Source organism: Tiliqua scincoides, chromosome 1, assembly GCF_035046505.1.
Source record: "Tiliqua scincoides isolate rTilSci1 chromosome 1, rTilSci1.hap2, whole genome shotgun sequence".
Taxonomy (NCBI): domain Eukaryota; kingdom Metazoa; phylum Chordata; class Lepidosauria; order Squamata; family Scincidae; genus Tiliqua; species Tiliqua scincoides.
Genome location: NC_089821.1, coordinates 127,699,014 through 127,704,225, shown reverse-complemented (window position 1 = coordinate 127,704,225; position 5,212 = coordinate 127,699,014). Strand labels below are relative to the sequence as shown.

The 5,212-nt window shown below is 45.7% G+C and overlaps 1 pseudogene; it reads right to left on the bottom strand.

Annotated features, from left to right (window-relative positions):
* Positions 1-3,192: 3,192 nt before the first annotated feature.
* On the bottom strand, positions 3,193-3,311 carry LOC136637138 (5S ribosomal RNA; annotated as a pseudogene).
* Positions 3,312-5,212: the final 1,901 nt, after the last annotated feature.

The window sequence follows — 5,212 nt, the reverse complement described above, 5'->3', positions numbered from 1 at the left end:
AGAAGGCCAATTCTATGATTGGGATCATTAGAAAAGGTATTGAGAACAAAACGGCTAATATTATAATGCAAATCGATGGTAAGGCCACACTTGGAGTATTGTGTCCAGTTCTGGTCACCTCATCTCAAAAAGGATATAGTGGAAATGGAAAAAGTGCAAAAGAGAGCGACTAAGATAATTACGGGGCTGGGGCACCTTCCTTATGAGGAAAGGTTACAATGTTTGGGCCTCTTCAGCCTAGAAAAGAGACGCCTGAGGGGGGACATGATTGAGACACACAAAATTATGCAGGGGATGGACAGAGTGGATAGAGAGATGCTCTTTACACTCTCACATAATACCAGAACCAGGGGACATCCACTAAAATTGAATGTTGGGAGAGTTAGGACAGACAAAAGAAAATATTTCTTTACTCAGCTTGTGGTTGGTCTGTGGAACTCCTTGCCACAGCATGTAGTGATGCCATCTGTCTTAGATGCCTTTAAAAGGGGGATTGGACAAGTTTCTAGAGGAAAAATCCATTATGGGTTGCAACCTCCTGATTTTAGAAATAGGCTACGTCAGAATGCCAGATGCAAGGGAGGGCACCAGGATGCAGGTCTCTTGCTGTCTTGTGTGCTCTCTGAAGCATTTGGTGGGCCACTGTGAGATACAGGAAGCTGGACAAGATGTGCCTATGGCTGATCCAGCGGGGCTCTTCTTATGTTCTTCAATGGTTATATCTTGAACCAGTTCTCCTTATGCTTTCCAAAGTACAGGGAATGAAGAAGAGAGGGTTTAGAACTATAGGGACCTGCTTTACACTGCTTCACAAGACATGAAGTTGCACTCAGTAACATGACTCTGAGGATAGGCTTTGCTCCTGTTTAGGGAAAGCACTGTATTTAAGCAAACAGTTTAGAACAGCAATTTTCAAAATTTTTCATCTCAGCACCCTAACAAGGCATTAAAATTGTCAAGACATACCATCAGTTTTGTGTTGTTTTTTTTACAATTGACAAGGCACACTGCACTGCCAGCCAGGGGCTCTCATCCTCACGAATGGGAACTTGAGTTAAGTGACTCAAGTCAGAGTCATGAAAACATGTGTTTTTCGCTGACTCATGTGGACTCGAGTCACGCATGTCAAAGACTTGGGCAAACACTCAAGTCTGGGACTACTGACTCAGACCTTGATCCTGAGGTCTGCGGTGCAGCTCCATGACGCGGACCTGAGTTGCAAACGTGCCGTAAGGCACATTTGCGTGGCTTACCACTGGGCTCCCGCTGGAACTAGCCTAGCTCTGGCCGGTGCTGAGCCAGACCATGGCAGGTACCTGGGTTCCATGGCTCAGCATTCTCCCAGACTGCCGGGCTGCGGAACAGGAGATGGGGATGTGGTCGGGGGCATGCGGGAGGCATTCTGGGGAGGGGAGAGGCATGGCCTGGGGCGTCGGGGGGAGGGGGAGGGGAGAGGTGGGGGAGGGGGAGAGGTGTCAGGGGGAGGGGAGAGGCGGGTCCGCGGAGCCGAGGTCTGCAGGATCCAAGGCACTTGGGTAGGGCTACTCGCCCTACACGAGCACCTTTAGCAGTGACCAAAAGGTTGCCCCTAAAGTGAGTAGCCCCATTGCGGGGCTGCTTCTCTTACTCAGGGGAAGGGGACAAATGTCCCCTTCTCCCAAGGAGCCTCCCACACTAGCGTGGGAGGTGCAGGATCCAGAGGGAACCCTCTGTGAAGCCGCCAGGTCCTAGAGCTCCAGGCAGCACCTGGAAAGCACCATGGATTTGGATAACTCAAATCACCCAGAGATGACTTGGGGCTGCTGCTTGCCTACTCTGAAGCTGTGTTGCCTGAAAGATCCAGAAGCTGGGCATTCAGATCTGTGCGAGCAGCAGCAACCAGCAGCAGGGAACGTTATGTTCAGTCAGGAGGCAGAGGCTGGAGGTGGAGGGAAACAGTTAATTTTTTTTGTTTGGGTTTAAGGGTAGCAGAAGTAACTAGTTGCAGAAGTAACTAGCTGGGTGCTGCACATGTCCAGAACATGGGGGAGGGAGATGCTTCTTCTTGCCCCCCAAACTATCCATTGGATGGAAGATGTGTCCTGATTTTGTGTCTCTGAGAGAGGGAGGGGGAGAGGAGGAGCCTTGCTCATTCACTTGCTCATGCTTCCCTGTATCCTCCTGCCCTGTTGAGCTGGGATGCATCCTCCCTCCCTCTCTGCAGGTCCACCCATGCCTGTGATGTGAAGGGCAGTGGGTTTCGTCATGGCTGGGGATTGTACAGAAGGAACAATTGGTGCATTCTGCACGGCTGCCTCCACATCAGAGAAGTGTTTAAAGAGAACTCTTACATACACACTCTGGCAGCAGCTCTGTTTTTTTCTGTGGAGCCACAGCTGATGTTTTTACAGAAAAGACTTGGAACTCAAATCTTTTAGAGTCACCAAAAAGCTCTGGGCAACTTGGAAAGTCTGCCCGTTAGGACTCATCTTCGTGTCGAATTAAAGGGGGAAGCGACTTGTGACTTGACTCGAATCAAGCCATGCTGAATTTGCCAATCTCCAATGGCTCTACTAATATATGACACACACACACACACACACACACACACACACACACACACACACACAAAATTTGCACAGTGCACCTGCAGACCATTTGCAGCACACCAATGAGCCATGGCACAGTCGCTTGGTCTAGAGGTTCTGGGACCATGTATTGTGTATGTTGGTCACTTGCTTGAATTATTAGTAGCTGAATGCTCTTCAGGTATCTTCCTGCAGAGAATCATCTGCTCTCTGATTGCAGCACACAGAGATTATGCTTTTGGATCGATTAAGGACTAAATTTAATAGATGCATCTCCCGACTTCACAGCACATGATTTTGGATTAAATGACCATGAATTTCTTTAGTGTCTGCTTCTATGTTTCCGTATTGGAGTAAGCACTGCTTGTGCTTAATGAGGCTCTAGTTCCCTACTATGCCTTCCTGGTCTGTCAAATAAACAGATTTTCACAAAAGCATCCTATGATTCTGGTGTTCTCCCACCTTCATTTAAAGGAATTTGATCCAGACTTCTAAGTCTTGGCTGCCCTCCATGTGAGAGATGAAGGAGCTGCTTGTCAGCTTGCATGGGAGGAAACTGGAGGCCAGAATGTGATACCAGATCAGAAATGGTTGGGAACCTTCACTCTTGAAAGACTATGGTATAAGCCTACAGCACCCGGAATTCCAAGGTGGTCTCCCATCCAAGTACTAACCAGGCCTGACCCTGCTTAGCTTCCGAGATCAGACGAGATCGGGCATGTCATGTGCAGGGTAACAGTTGCTGCCCAGATCAGAAAGATCCATCTGAAATGTTGTGGTTCTTGAAAGATAGAACCTTTCTTCAATTGTAAAAATTCCTATGGGGATTTAGAATAGCCTGCCTATGTAAACCGCCTTGAATAAAGTCTGAGGAGAAATCTGACGACCAAGAAAGATGGTATATATGAGTGTACACTGGCATAGCAAATATATTAGACAATATATGCGAGTGAAACATAATCTACCAGGTCAAATGGATTAATATTAATTAATTTCTATTAATATAACAGTCTTGTATTAAACATTTAAATAAAATGAGATGCTCTTTGTTGATTAGGAAAAGAGTTAAATTCTACTTAATGAAAAGTAGAGCCTCTTGGCCCAGGTGTGAGGCTCAGCCAGGAAACCACATTCTGACCACTGAGGCACCAAACTGCATCCTTGAATTTGGGTCTCTTTTGATTGGTTTTTTTTTTCTTTTGCCCATTCAGTTTCCAGGCAGCTGTTATATTCTTTGCCTTTTCATTTATGTTAGGCAGAAGAGCAATCTAGTATTCAAGACACTGTGACTAGGAGAAATTGTTCTAGCAGTAACTGTGCCATTATGTTACAGACAGCTACCCCTCTCTCTTTCTGCAATTGTGCAAGCCATAACCAGGGGCAATAAAACAGAAATCCATGAGTGCAGCGTTCAGTACGTTCTATAGATTTTACTGTGTTTCTGCAGACTTGACACTTTCAGAAAAGTTTTTTTCTGATCCGGTTATGAACCTCGCATTCATAATGTAAATTGATCCAGCCCCTGGCTCTGCTTGCCTTTACTGGACCATCGCAGGTGTGTGAATATTGCTGCACTATGCGAACAAAATTCTGGCATCAACCTTCAGCTTAAGAACATTTCAATGATGACAACGTAATTCTGACTCTCCTATGGAGAAACCAATGGTTCTGATGGCCCAATCCTAATCGGGCCTTGCCTGCCGGAACTAGTGTTCCGGCAGTGCAAGGTCATTTATAGCTGTTGCAGAATGCAACATGTCATTGCAACATGTCAACAACATGAACGCAACAAATGGTGAGCAACTGCAGCTGAGTGCCAGTGGCCAGAGAAAGAGCCCTGGCTCCAGTAAGTCTGCCCAGTGGATGAATAATTTTTAAATAAACTGAGATGGACCTGAACATCTTAAAATCAAATCATTAAAAGGTAGATTTGTCAGGATATTAGTAGTCTAGTCTACCCATGGAAGTGAGATAAATTTTATACATAGAGCAATAATACTTGACAATAAGTTCTGTATAAGTTCTGTATAAGTATATCCATGCAGATATTTCTCTGGCATGACTTCCACAATTTTGATTTATGAATGCATCATTCTGGATGCAGTGCAGGTTGAGAAAAAGGCTAAGAGTTCATTGTTGTGTTGCAGAAATGTTGGCACTCCCATTTGGCTCCACCCCATACTTCTTCAGTAATTTAGGAATACAGAAAGCATGCGAGAGGGGTGTAATAGAAGAACTGTGTTGATGCTGCTATCACCATGGAAGATCTGTGCATGATGCAGCAGGTAAGTTCAGTAGGGGTGCAGGAGGGTGGAACGGGGGAGAGGGTAGCAACACAGGCCCCTTTTTAACATATGCTACAGGCCCTGCACTAGCTTAATCTGGCCCTGGACCCCACAAGCATGTGATATCATTCTCTTTCTCCTGAAAACATCTGTAATAATGCGTCATTATCCCTCCCCTTTCAAACTCTGCAATACAAAACAGGGGTCCCTGTTATCTGTGATACAAATTGAAGTCATGGCCCACTCCCTATTCATAAATCTCTAATTTCTAGAAGAGTCTCTTATATGAAGCCTGAGTGACCTAGGCTCACAATAATCCCAGATTTATGCCTGAAGACGAAGAATGGACAAATCTGAACT